The 14,180-nt window shown below is 44.5% G+C and overlaps 4 protein-coding genes and 1 pseudogene across 8 annotated transcripts in view; 2 read left to right on the top strand and 3 right to left on the bottom strand.

Annotated features, from left to right (window-relative positions):
* Nucleotides 1-3,347, bottom strand: part of LOC144697248 (uncharacterized) — a 420,900-nt gene extending 417,553 nt beyond the window's left edge. Inside the window, exon 1 of the mRNA XM_078569177.1 lies at nucleotides 3,330-3,347. The gene's annotated coding sequence lies outside the window, so the exon portion shown is untranslated. The remainder of the gene's footprint in view (nucleotides 1-3,329) is intronic.
* LOC144697221 (uncharacterized) overlaps nucleotides 1-14,180 on the top strand; it is a 264,883-nt gene that overhangs the window by 6,502 nt on the left and 244,201 nt on the right. For 3 of the 4 annotated variants that reach the window (XM_078569121.1, XM_078569117.1, XM_078569116.1), the window contains exon 1: nucleotides 3,779-3,934. The exons of the other annotated variant lie outside the window; for it this stretch is intronic. The gene's annotated coding sequence lies outside the window, so the exon portion shown is untranslated. Of the gene's footprint in view, nucleotides 1-3,778; nucleotides 3,935-14,180 lie in introns of those variants that run through there. 4 annotated transcript variants of the gene reach the window in all.
* LOC144697932 (uncharacterized) overlaps nucleotides 1-14,180 on the bottom strand; it is a 273,791-nt gene that overhangs the window by 96,393 nt on the left and 163,218 nt on the right. The gene's annotated exons all lie outside the window — the stretch shown is intronic.
* Nucleotides 1-14,180, top strand: part of LOC144697160 (uncharacterized) — a 176,133-nt gene that overhangs the window by 46,547 nt on the left and 115,406 nt on the right. The window lies entirely within an intron of this gene.
* Nucleotides 215-14,180, bottom strand: part of LOC144697930 (uncharacterized) — a 72,983-nt pseudogene continuing 59,017 nt past the window's right edge. The window contains exons 2-3 of the transcript XR_013580436.1: nucleotides 1,483-2,476; nucleotides 215-367 (exon numbers count right to left, since the gene is read on the bottom strand). The product of XR_013580436.1 is annotated as an uncharacterized LOC144697930 (transcript). The remainder of the gene's footprint in view (nucleotides 368-1,482; nucleotides 2,477-14,180) is intronic.

The following is a 14,180-nucleotide window of genomic DNA, read 5'->3' as shown; positions in this document are numbered from 1 at the left end:
TCGAACCCCCCACCTCCTGACTCAGAGGCGAGTGTGCTACCCACCGTCATGACGTGTTGAATAGAATCAGCGAGCTGGTGTTCTAGAATCATGGAATGGTTCCAACACTGAAGGAAGCCATTCAGCCCATTGTGTCTGTGCCAGCTCTCTGCAAGAGCAAGTCACCCAAAGCAACTCCCCTGCCTTTCACCATCACCCTGTCAATTTATCCTCTTCAGATAGTTATCCAGTTCTCTGTGGAAAACCATGAATGAATCTGCCTCCAGGTCCTTTCATCCCTGGTATCACTCTCATAAATCTCCTCTGCACCCCCTCGAAGAACTTCACATCTTTCCGAAAGTGTGAGGCCTAGATATAGGGTTCCATTCTAGAGGGACAGAATTGAAAAGCAGGGAGGTTATGTTCAACTTGTTTCGAACCATGGTTAGACTACACTGGGAGCACTGTCAACAGATGTGATCTCCATTTAGACAGATGAAATAGAGACACTGGAGAAGGGGCAACAAAGATTCACAAGAATAATACCAGGAGTGAGAGCATTTAACCCTCAGGAAAGGCTGGGGCTGCTTTTCTCTAGAAAAGAGAAGACTGAAAGGTGACCTGATGGAAGGCTTTAAGATGATGAAGGGGATCAATAATCCAATAGGGATTTCATGAGAAACCTCTTTACCGAGCGAGTGGTGAGAATGTGGAACTCACTACCACAGCGAGCGGTTGAGGTGAATAGCATGAATACATTTAAGGGGATGCTAGAAATGAATAGAAGGATATGCTGATGGGGGGAGATGAAGAGGGGTGGGTGAAGGCTCATGTGGAGCATAAATACTGACAGAGACCAATTGAGCCGACTGGCCTGGCCCTGTGCTGCAGACTCAATGGAACAGAGACAAATACATTTATTTTAGATATACCTGCATTGTTAGGGAAGACGCTATTTACTGTCCAGGATGAAATAAATGTCCTTCATCAGCTTTTGTGGACCATTTCAGTGGAAATGTGTACACCCAGGCTCAAAGAGCATCAGCCCATTGGAATCAAAGTTGTGAGACCGGCCAGTCCAGCAGAAAGAAACCCTCTGACCCTCCCACTTCACCAAGTGTCAGAATGAACATGGTTCAGTCCTGGATGTGATTAACAGCAGCAATAACAGCAGAATCCAACTCCTGGAATCAATTGTGAACTCGCTGGTGTCTCAGCAGGTGGGATGACCGAGTAAATCCCTTCCCACACATGGAGCAGGTGAACGGCCTCTCCCCAGTGTGAACTCGTTGGTGACTCCGCAGTTTGGATGATGTTCTAAATCTCTGCACAGTGAGAGCAGCTGAACGGTCTCTCCTCAGTGTGAATGCGCTGGTGGGCCATCAGTACCTAAGAGCTTTTGAAACAACTCCCACAGTCAGAGCATTTAAAAGGTCTCTCATTTGTGTGAGTGACATGGTGTGTCAGCAGGCTGGATAACTGAGTAAATCCCTTCCCACACACAGAGCAAGTGAAAGGTCTCTTCCCACTGTGAACTCCTTGGTGCCTCTGCAGGTGGGATAACTGAGTGAATCCCTTCCCACACTCAGAGCAGGTGAACGGCTTCTCCTTGGTGTGAACTCGCTGGTGTGTCCGCAGGCAGGTTGACTGAATGAATCCCTTCCCACACTCGGAGCAGGTGAATGGCTTCTCTCCCGTGTGAACTCGCTGGTGGATCTGCAGTGTGGATAAGTCGGTGAATCCCTTCCCACACTCAGAGCAGGTGAACGGCCTCTCCACACTGTGAACTCGCTGGTGCCTCAGCAGGGCGGATGAATCACTAAGACTCTTCCCACACTCGGAGCAGGTGAACGGCTTCTCCCTGGTGTGAACTCGCCGGTGCCTCAGCAGGGCAGAAGTATGACTGAATCCCTTACCACACTCTGAGCAGCTGAATGGTCTCTCTCTGGTGTGAACTCACAGGTGTGTCTTCAGGTGGGATGAAGCAGTGAATCCCGTCTCACACTCAGAGCAGGTGAATGGTCTTTCCCCACTGTGAAATCGCTGGTGTACCAGCAGGTAGGATGAGTGAGAGAATCCCTTCCCACACTCAGAGCTGGTGAACGGCCTCTCCCCAGTGTGACTGCGTCGATGAGTTTCCAGTGCAGAAGGGGTCAGGAATCCCTTCCCACAGTCCCCATATTTCCACAGTTTCTCCATGGTGCATGTATCCTTCTGTCTCTCGAGGTTCGATGCTTTTTCAGGCTGTGTAACTAGTTAAAGCTCTTTCCACAATCAGTGCACTGGAACACTCTCACTCCAGTGTGTGTGTCTCAGGTCCTTTCCGGTCCCCCTGATGTTTAAAACATTTTGAAGCAGACAGAACCGGCAAACATTTCTCCTTCTAGATTCAAAGGCCGAAGATATTCATATTATGATGAATTGAGTGATTCTGGCAGTGCTTGGCATGATGTTTGGATTTCAGATTTCTGTCTGCAAATGCTCCCCTTCTAATATCCTGTGAAAGGAGTTCACAAAAGTTATCACTGACAGTACAGCATAGTAATTCAGAACAGACAAGTCTAGTTTCTATGGAACACCCTTTTCTCTCTCGTTCCCTAAAAGCTGTAAATCTCCGTCTCCCACAAACTCTCACTCTATTCTCACTCTGCTGTACCTCATGTCCATCCTCCCAATTCTCCTGAAGGTGCTCACGTCTGCTTGTCCAAAGATTTGAGAATCTTTCTAAAACTGTATTTACTGACAGTGGTGGAAGTGGAGACAATCAATTATTTCAAAATGAAATTGGATGGACACTTGAAGGAAATAAACTTGCAGAGGAACGGGGATATAGAGGGGGAATGGGACTGACTGGATTGCTCCACAGAGAGTTAGCATGGACTCGAGTTACTGAATGGACTCCTTCTGTGCTCTAGTGACTATGACTGGAAATATATAACGTAGATACAATACTATGTTACAGCACTAGAAATAATATGTCAACTTTATTACATAACCATAAATAATATATCTAATATGTACCAGAAAACAACACTAGAAATATCTCTGTTCTATATTAATTTACTGTCCCCTTAAATGTCAGCCATCTCCTGGGAAAACCACCCCTTTAATTGTGAACATGAGGAAAGAGACCATCCTTTTAGCCAGACAAATAAATGTGTCAAGCTGAGGGAGCAAAGGATGTCAATGTCTTTAAGAGAGAGAGAGAGAGAGAGACCTGGGCCAATCTTTCCAGAGTCTGCACCCTCCCTGGATTCACTTCCTTTCCCTTCAGTTCCTGCAAGTCAACAATTTCCCCCCAAAATGGGAAAAGAAATGGAAAGGGGGAGAAAAGAAAGTGTTTTACTCACAGATGTTGGACACAGGAAGAAGTTTTAGTCTGTGTGAAGCTCAATCTTCATTCACACAAAGCCCGCGCTCTGATTGGATGGAGGACCAGAATCCTTCCGGTCCTTCAACTCTTCCCATTGGCCAAACCCTCAGCATGCAGAGAACTCTTCTGTTGAAGGGTCATGAGGACTCGAAACGTCAACTCTTTTCTTCTCCGCCGATGCTGCCAGACCTGCTGAGTTTTTCCAGGTAATTCTGTTTTTGTTTTGGATTTCCAGCATCCGCAGTAGTTTTTTGTTTTTATGCAGGGAAGGGGCGGGCTCTTCCCCGCACATGCGCAACTTCCCCTCTCCCGAGTTCTCCGAGCGGCTTCTCACTCTTGCCGGAGCCGTCATCCGGTTGCCTGGAAACCTTGGCTCGAGGAGGTGGAGGGGGAGGGGTAACAATGGGTGGGGGCGGGGCTCCCGTGTCCGCGCGCCTGGCCGACAGACTGGAACCCGAGGACGTCACCGCGGAGCAGAGTGATTCCTATTGGCTGATTCAGGCAGGCTTCCATTGTGGACGTCACAAAGCGGAAGTTGGACAATGAGCTTCAGACTAAAACTTCCTCCTGTGTCCAACATCTGTGAGTAAAACACTTTCTTCTCTCCCCCTTTCCATTTCTTTTCTCATTCTGGGGGCAAATTGTTGACTTGCAGGAACTGAAGGGAAAGGAAGTAAATCCATTAGTGTATGCTGCAAACATATTTAGTCCTCTCATATAGATATACATATATATATATGGCTTGCAGACTGCATTTTCTGGTGTATTCTGTCCAGCACAGGAGGCAGAGAGCCTGGATCTGTCGATGAGCATGAATGAGTGAACGTTTCCGTTTCTTTCAGCCTGCATGATGACTTCAGGTCCCTGTGTTCTGGATAGGAAGCGGTAGAGCATGGATCTGTCGATCAGCATGAACGACACCTTCAGGAGAACTGGGAGGGTGCATATAAATCCAGCAGATTGCAAATAGAGGGAGAGTGTGTGGGACCGAGATTTACAGATTTTGGGGAATGAAAGAGGAAAGATTTGTTCCAGGAATCTAGAATTGTCTGTTCTGAATTTCTACCATGCATTGACAGTGATGACTTTTGTAAATAACTGTTGCAGGATATCGGAAGCAGATGATTTACATACAGATACCAGACAACGTGACAGAGTCACTCGATTCAGCGGGACCTGAATATCAGCAGCCTTGAATCTAGGAGAAAATTTTGTCAGTTCTGTTTGCTTCAGAAGATTTTGAACATCCTTGTGACAGAAATAACATCAAGACACACACACCCGAGTGAGAGTGTTCCTGTTCACTTACTGTGGAAACAGTTTTAACCAGTTACACAGACTGAAAAATATCTCACTATTCACAGAGCGGAGGGACCGTACCTGTGTTCTGTTTGTGGGTGTGGCTTCAACTGATCGTCGAAATAGAGAGACACAAGGACATCCGCACCATGGAGAAACCGTGGACATGTAGGGACTGTGGGAAGGGGTTCCTTTTCCCATCTGCTCTTGAAACTCATCTACACAATCACACCGGGGAGAGACCATTCACCTGCCCCGAGTGTGGGAAGGGATTCACTCACTCATCTGCCCTGCTGACACACCAGCGAATTCACACCGGGGAGAGGCCATTCACCTGCTCTGAGTGTGGGAAGGGATTCACACGGTTATCCATCCTGCTGACACATCAACGAGTCCACACTGGGGAGAAGCCATTCATGTGCTCTGAATGTTGGAAGGGATTCACTCAGTTATCTAGCCTGCTGACAGGCGAGTTCACACCAAGGAGAAGCCATTCACCTACTCTGAGTGTGGAAAGGGATTCAGTGATTCATCCACCATGCTGAGACACCAGTGAGTTCATGCCAGGGAGAGGCTGTTCACCTGCTCTGAGTGTGGGAAGTGATTCGCTCAGTTATCCACCATCCTGACACACTGGCAAGTTCACACCGGAGAGAAGCCGCTCACCTGCTCTGAGTGCGGGAAGGGATTTAGACAGTTATCCAACCTGCTGAGACACCGGCAAGTTCACACCGGGGAGAAACCGTTCACCTGTTCTGAGTGTGGGAAGGGATTCAGTGATGCATACTACCTGCTGACACACCAGCGAGTTCATACCGGGGAGAGGCCATTCACCTGCCCTGAGTGTGGGAAGATATTCACTCAGTCATGCCACCTGCTGAGACACCAGCGAGTTAGCAAGTGATTACAGGGGCTGGATTCTGCTGTTATTGCAGGTGTTAATCACATCCAGGACTGAACCATGTTCATTCTGACAGTTGGTGAACTGGGAAGTGTGGATGGTTTTAATTTAATTGAATTTCAATTGAACCCCTTCAGGATCTTAAAGGTCACCCTTCAGTCTTCTCTTTTCTGGAGAAAAGCAGCCTCAGCCTTTCCTGAGGGTTAAATGCTCTCAGTTATGATATTATTCTTGTGAATCCTTGTTGCCCCTTCGCAGGTGCCTCTATTTCCTTTTTCTAAATGGAGATCACATATATTTACATTACTTCCAGTGTAGTCTAACCATTGTTCGAAACAAGTTGAACATAACCTCCCTGCTTTTCAATTCTATCGCTCTAGAATGGAACCCTATATCTGGGCCCTACAGTTTAGGAAAGATGTGAAGTTCTTCGAGAGGGTGCTGGGGAAATTTACAAGAATGGCAATGGGAATGAGGGACTTCAGTTCACTGGAGAGACTGGACCAGAGTCAACCTGAATTTAAACAAAGCTTGGCAATTAACTGTCAGTCATCAGTTAATTGGTGCATTATCTATGACAACACCTCTTCCAACTAATTTCCACTTTCCCACCAAGCAACACTCTCTTCTCACGAAGCATAAATTGTTGTTCCCTTTACATTCGGTATTCTTGCGAATGTCCTGATGAGTGGAAGATGAAAAGCTTCGACATCTCTTTTTTCAGCAAGTACTGTTTTAATTAACTACCAGTCAGTAACAGATGATTGAATAAGTAGTCGGCCTGAACTGAGTTACAATTAATGAATCAATAATGAATCAGTAGTTAAGTAAAAGACTTTGAGTTTTATTTTTTGTAAACATGTAAAATCTTAATTGCTGTGAATGTAAAGAATGTGCAATGATGATAAATGTACTGGCAAGAGAGACCTTCAAGCTCTGATTAGCCTCAACATTTGAATCTGGATGAATAAGGGATGGTATAGAATCAGATAAAGGGATAGTATGAAACAGTTCTATTGTCTTCCTGTCTAAGATAATGAGAGAAGGTGGTGTAAGTAATTGGGGATCCAATTAAATTAATCTATTAGCCAAACTGATCAATTGTCATGTTACAACAGGCCCAACTCTGACATGAGGTAATGGTCACTTTGGGGATAAAAGTAGAGTTTCTGAAGGCCTTCCTTGCTCGCCAAGTACTGAAGACTCCCGAGGCCGAGTTCCAAGGAAATTACTGTCAAAGAAGGAGCCAGACTCCCGAGGGCAAATTCCACAAGAATTACTGTCAAAGAAGGAGCCAGAGAGGGACGCTTCTTTGGATGCTTCTACGGACTGATCACCCACATGAAGTTGTAAAAGTCAATGTCTTAAAGTTGTTAAGTAAACATTTTTTTTTTAATAAACTTCTTTTAAAATTTACTATCCAGAGAATTCTGCCTTTGCTTTAATTGGTTAAAGTCTTGTCTGAACTAAAGTGTATTTATTAAATGGCAAGTTGGGGGTGCCTGAAATCAATTAAATTACAGATAACAAGATCAGGTGACATAAATTTTAAATTTAAAAACTTGCCTTTATATAGCACCTTTCACGTCCACAATACGCCCCAAAGTGTCTTACAGCCAATGAAATACTTTTGAAGTGCAGTCATTGTTGTATTTTAGGAAGCGCGGCAACCAATCACACACAGCAAGATCCCACAAACAGCAATGTGATAATGACCAGATGATCTGTTTTTGGTGATGTTGACTGAGGGATGAATATTGACCAGGACACCAGGGATAACTCCCCTGCTCTTCTTCAAAATATTGGCCACAGGAACTTCTAAGTCCGAAAGAAACAGGAGATGGGGCCATTGGGTTTGTGTCTCATCCAAAAGGCAGCAGCTCCCACAGTGCAGCACTCCCTCAGTGCTGGCACTTGGAATGTTGGATGTGATTTTTGCTCTCGGGGCTCTGGACTGGGACTTGAACCTTCTGACTCAGAGGTGAGAGTGTGATCCACTGAGCCACAGCTGACACATATTAGTAACAGACTTTCCAGGACAATATTTTCTTTCACAATATGGAAGGACACAGCATTATCAGTGGATTTGGAAGCTGACCTGGGTTTCTTTTAAAAGGGTCAACAGTTTAGCTTTGGGCTGGGAGCAAGCATGACTTTTCCAAGAAATCACCTGACCAGCAGGGTACTTGAGGGGGAAAGAAGTGTTTGCTTGTTTGCACTGCAATTATTTACATGGATGGGGGAAAGAAACTGGTTTAAAGACAAAGGCGAGTAATTTACTGGAAACCACATGACAGAGGTGAGCTTTAAATTTTTAACTTGCTTTTTTTAAATTCAGTTGGGACTGAACAGAGAAAGTGAAAAGCTGCCCTGCTCACATTCTCCTCGTCTAGCCACAAGTAGATAGGGTAACAGTATCCAGCTTAGAATCCTCATCTCAGTGGAAATTGTCTGTCTTTGGAAAACCGAGGGGCTGAGAGGAGAAGGATGGATCCAGCTCTACTTTCCTCCACACCGAAGCTCCATTGTTGAGAACCTCCAGGGATCTACTGGAACTAGGATTCTGTCTTCACACATGCGAATTCAAGATCAACTGTGTCAAAACCTTCCAGTCTTTATCCTTTTTCTTCAAGAAATCTATTCTCCAAAGCCCATCTCTGCGGAGGCCCTGTCTGTTTGTCCTTAGTTTGTGTGTGTGTGTGTGTGTACGTGTGTATCCTGGAGTATTTTAAATAGGATAGATAGTTACAATTCCAGATTATAATTGCCTGTTAACCAGTTCTTGCAAATTGTTTTTAAAAATATTTTTTTATGTAATAAATCAATCATTCTGAGTTTATTGAAAGAATCTGGTTAAAGTCTCTTTTATTCTGGTCTAACAGTAGCAAAGGTAAATCATTGGCCATTTTGGTGAGTGAATTAAACTTTTAAACTAATGGTGTGACCTGTGGGTTGCGGGGCTAGATAATCCGCCATTCGCCATTCTTCTCCCATCCTGGTCGTATCACATTTTAGACAATATGAAGTTAGAAAGGGAAAGTTACCCTTTGCCTCGAGTGATTAAAGCTAACAATAAAAACCCCATATAAAAAACCTGTATTTGACAGACAAATGTTGAAGTGTTGGTTTAGAGCCACAAGTTCCGACTTCCCATTTGATCCACCAGACCTTTCTGTCTCTCTATTGCTCGTGTCAATGACAGCCAGGTGACGGAGCTCAGGGCTGAATTTAGCTGAGAGTAACGGGGCCTGGACGCCAGTTGGGAAACTGCCAGGGGCGTCGCATTGATAGAGAGACAGGAAGGTGCTGGCGGATTGACTGGGAAATGGGCCTCCAACCAAACAGGGTGGCGGAGGGGGTGACCAGTGTTGATGATGACTTGAACCCCCGCCGCTCCCCGGTGGCTCAGTGTCCCTGAGCGGGGATTGATGGGAACAAGGTACAGAGGAGCTGAAAAGAATTTGGGTCCAGAGCACTGTGCACATGCTTTTACTCTGCTTGTCTTTGATCTTCAAGTAATTTTCTGTTTTTTATTAACCACGTCCTGTTTCATTAATAAACTTTGATCAGTAAGAATATTTGATTTTTTTGAACCTTTCCTGATTAGATTTAAGCACTTTAGGGAAAGTGGGTGAGAGGGGTTGGCAGTCTCTTTCATAGAAAGTGAGTTCCTCTAAGGTAATTGGCAAAGGAGCCGGATGGGGAGGTGAGATGTTATTTTTTGACGCAGAGAGTTGTCCTGATCTGCCTGAAAGCAGATTCAATATTATCTTTCCAAAGGGTAAATACTTGAAAGGGAAGAATTTGCAGGGCTGTGGGGAATGAGCAGAGCAGTTGGGTGAGTCAGCGAGTCCTTTCAAAGAGATGGCAGGGGTACGATGGGAATTCCAGACATTATTGACATCACTGTACATATTGCAGCTACACATTTATTTATCTGTGATCACAGAATCTCCAGCACAGCAGACCATTTGGCCCATGCTGGCTCTTTGAAAGAGCTATTCAGATTGTCCTACTACCCTGCCCTTTTCCCATGAGCCCTGAAAACTAGTTCCCTTCCAGGATTTATCCAATTCCCTTTGTTGAATCTGCTTCCACCAGCCTTTCAGGTAGTGCGTTCCAGATCACAACACCTCACTGTGTAAAGACTTATCTTCCTCATTTCCCCTCTGGCTTTTATGTCAATCACCTTCAATCTGTGTCCTCTGGTTAACAACCCTTCTGTCAATGGAAACAGTTTCTCTTTATTTCCTCGATGTAAACCGTTTATGATCTTGAACATCTCTAACAAATTTCCTCTTAGCCTTCAATGCTACAAGGAGAACAACCCCAGCCTCTGCAATATGTTCACATAACTGAAGTTCCTCATTCCTGTCTCCGTACAAAATCCCTGTACCCTTTCCAAGACCTTGACATCCTTCCGGAATGTGGGGCCCATATATGGGGTTCATTTCTAGAGAAATAGCATTGAAAAGCAGAGACGTCAGGTTAAACTTGTATCAAGCCTTGGTTAGAACAGACTTGGAATATTGTGAACTGTTCTGGGTGTCCTTTTTTTTTAAAAGATAGAGAGGGCCTTGAGAAAGTGCAAGAAAGATTCACAAGGATGATCCCAGAACTGAGAGTGTTTCAGTTACAGGATGTATTGAATGGGCTGGGAACCTTTACCCCAGAAAAGAGAAGGATGAGGGCTGACTTCATAGAGAACTTTCAGGGGATGGACGGGTGCCATACGGTTGATGTCATCAAATCATCACTGTCGGTACAAGAGAGAAATTCAGAATTAATAATTCTAGTTCACATTGAACATGTTTCACCCTCTTGCACTGTAAATCTCTGTCCCCCACATACTCACTTTGCTTTATTGATTGAAACACTAATTCATCAGATTATCCTCCTCCAGCTTTTCCCCAATTCTCCTCCCCTGAGGTGCTGACTCTCGGGTTCAGTTTCACATTTACCTATTGCCCTCCCCAATATGTCAACCAGGCATCGAAATCTTTACACCTGAAGTTAACAAACTGTTTTGCTAAGGGGGCGTCACAATCAAATCCAATGACTACCCACATGTACTTTGTGTCAGGGTGGGGTCATTTCGCCCCCCCACCCCCACTTTCCATCCCAGTCCCAGGAGTTTGGAGACGGGGGCTCCAAATGAGTAATGGCGGCCCTAGCTCCCACAATCCCCCGCGCTGGGAAAACCGCTCTCTCCGCAGCGCGGGTGGGCAGCCCGGGATTGCGCATGTCCAAGGGAGAGGGGAAGATGCGCATGTGCGGTGGAGAGCCCGCCCCCTTTCCCTTCCTGCTAAGGGGTTGATCAATGGGAAGAATTGGAGGACCGGAAGGACTCTGCTCCTCCAGCCAATCAGATAGCGGGCTTTGTTTGAATGAAGATTGAATTTCACACAACATCTGAGTAAAACACTTTCTTTTCTCATCCTGGGGGCAATTTGTTGACTTGCAGGAACTGAAGGGAAAGGAAGTGAATCCAGGGAGGGTGCAGAGTCTGGAAAGGTTGGCCTAGGTCTCTCTCTCTTAAAGAAATTGACATCCTTTCCTCCCTCAGCTTGACACATTTATTCGTCTGGATAAAAGGATGATCTCTTTCCTAATGTTCACAATTAAAGGAGTGGATTCCCCAGGAGATGCCTGACATTAAGGGGACAGATAAATTAATATAGGACGGAGATATGTCCAGTGTTGTTATATAGTACACATTAGATAGATAATTAGAGATATGTCCTCTTTAGCTCTGAAGAAGAGTCATACATACTCAAAACGTTAACTCTGTTTGTCCCCCCACAGGTGCTGTCAGAATGGAGTTCTTCCAGCATATTCTGTTTTTATTTCAGACTTCCAGTATCTGCCGTATTTAGCTTTTATCGTAGCAACAGAGATATGTCTCGTGTAGTTATATGGTACGTATTAGATATATTATTGATGGTTCTGTAATACAGTACATTTATTATTTTAAGATTTTTTGTGAAGTGCAGTAAATATTTAGTCATAAAATCATTAGGGCACAGAAGGAGTCCATTTGGCAACTTGAGCCCATGCCAACTCTCTGTAGAATAATCCAGTCTGTCCTATTCCCCCTTTATATACCCGTTCACCTGCAGCTTTATTTCCTTCAAGAGCCCATCTAATTTCATTTTGAAATTATTGATTGTCTCCGCTTCCACCACTCTCGTGGACAGCGAGTTTGAGCTCATCACCACATGAAGTTCTCCCTCACAGCTCCATGTATCTGTAATCATGTAACAGAGTACTGTGTATTACACACATTTTGAGTGCAGCAATGTTGGGTGTTTATTAGGTACAGCAGAGTGAGAATAGAGGGAGAATGGGTGGGACGGAGATTTACAACTATTGGGGAACAACAGAGGGAAGAATGTTCCATAGAAACTAGAATTGTCTGTTCTGAATTTCTATCCTGTACTGACAGTGATGACTTGTGTAAGTTCCTTTTACAGGATATTAAAAGAGGAGGATTTGCAGACAGAAATCTCAAACCAACATCACATCGAGATCTGACAGAGTCATTTGATTCATGGGACCTGAATATCATGAGCATTTGAATCTAGAAGGAATAATGTTTCTCTGTTTTTTTCTGCTTCTAAAGATTTTAAACATCCGTGTGATCAGGAAAGTACCGAGACACCCGCACCCATGTCCCAGTGCACTGACTGTGGAAAGCACTTCAACCAGTTACACTGTCTGAAAAAACCGTTGAACCTTTCACAGCAGAGAGAGACCATACCTCTGTACTGTGTGAGGACGAAGCTACAAATGATCGTCAGACCTGAAGAGTCACAAGGAGACCCGCACCATGGAGAAACCTTGGAAATGTGGAGACTGTGGGAAGGGATTCAAATCCCCATCTGAGCTGGAAGCTCATCAACGCAGTCACACTGGGGAGAGGCCATTCACGTGTTCTGAATGTGGGAAGGGATTCACTCATTCATCCAACCTGCGGACACATCAGCGAGTTCATACTGGGAAGAGGCCATTCACCTGCTCCGAGTGTGGGAAGGTATTCAGTAATTCATCCCATCTGCTAACACACCAGTGAGTTCACACGAGGAAGAGGCCATTCACCGGCTCTGAGTGCGGGAGGGATTCATTCATTTATCCAGCCAGCTGAGATACCAGCGAGTTCACAATGGAGAGAGACCATTCACCTGCTCCGAGTGTAGAAAGGGATTCAGTCCATTATGCAACTTGCTGAGACACTAGCGAGTTCAGAAGTGATTCCAAGGGTTGTATTCTGCTGTTATTGCTGCTGTTAATCACATCCAGGACTGAACCATGTTCATTCTGACACTTGGTGAAGTGTGAGGGTTGGAGGGTTTCTTTCTGCTGGACTGACCATTCTCATGACTTTGCTTCCAGTGGGCTGATGCTCTTGGAGCCTGGGAGTGCGCATTTCCACTGAAATGATCAGCAAAAGCTGATGAAGTACATTTATTTTATCCTGGATAGTAAATAGTTGTTTGGTCGTACAGAACTTGAGTGTTGCTGAGAAAAGAGACATGTCAAAGCTTTTCACCTTGCATTCATCAGGACACTTCACAAGAATACCAATATAAGCAAAAAACAACAATCTATACTGCATAAGAAGAGAGTGCTAATTGGTTAGCAAGTGAACTCTGATTGGTTGTGATGTTGCCATGGAGGATGCACCAATTGATGGTGACTGGCAGTTGTTGTTTTCCCCTCACATTGGTTTTCTTGCAAAGATGCCAGATTAAAAGGTTGGACAGTAAATTATGTTTTTCCCACAACTACAGGCAGATCTAAAATTAATACAGACAGTACTGGAAAAACCCAGTTGCTCTGGAAGTATCTGTGAAGAGAAAGAAACAGAGTTAATGTTTCGATTCCAACATGACTCTTCTTCAGAAGTAAAGAGAGGGAGAAATGTGATGGGTTTGATGCTCTTGAGAAAGGGGGGAGGGTCAGGTAGAACAAAAGGGAAAGTCAGGGATTGGTTAGAGGGCGGGCGAGATTAGATAACAAAAATATCATGGAACAAAAGACAAAGGGAGAGGTAATGGTTGTAGTAAAGAAACAAAGCATTGGTCCAGAGTAAGTGTTAATGGCAGAATAAAGGACAGCTCTGTCTGAAAGCAAAAATCATGAAAACAAGATACAGACTGGCACTTGGTAAAAAAAACTGTCTCATGTCAACGCAAGATGGCCGCACGAGATGGCCGCTGATGGCTGGATGCATCTGCAGTAAACGCAGTCCAGTTAAAAACATTGGAAAGTAAAACCACACATTTCCGTGGTTATCGTTAACAAAACCACGTACCTGACAGATTGTGGAAGAGAAACAGTGGATTGTATTTGACTTTACATTCAAAAAATAACCAGAGACAGTGCAGAGAATAGTAAAATGTTTCAGGTATTGATGAGTCAGCTGCCAGGGTTTGTATATATAAAGAACTGAAAATACGCCATGGAAACAGATAAAGCTAAAGGAAATGACCAAGGGAAAAATGGATATTGGATTTTGTTCTGAATGAAATAGCCCTTTCTGGGTCCAAACTCCACTCTCTAGGATTGTTCATTGACTTTTGTTCTTCAGTTTCAGTTCTCATTAGGATTGCTGGAAGTTTGAAATTG

The sequence above is a fragment of the Cetorhinus maximus genome, chromosome 23 (genome assembly GCF_964194155.1).
Source record: "Cetorhinus maximus chromosome 23, sCetMax3.hap1.1, whole genome shotgun sequence".
Taxonomy (NCBI): Eukaryota; Metazoa; Chordata; class Chondrichthyes; order Lamniformes; family Cetorhinidae; genus Cetorhinus; species Cetorhinus maximus.
This window is presented reverse-complemented; position numbering and strand designations above follow the sequence as displayed.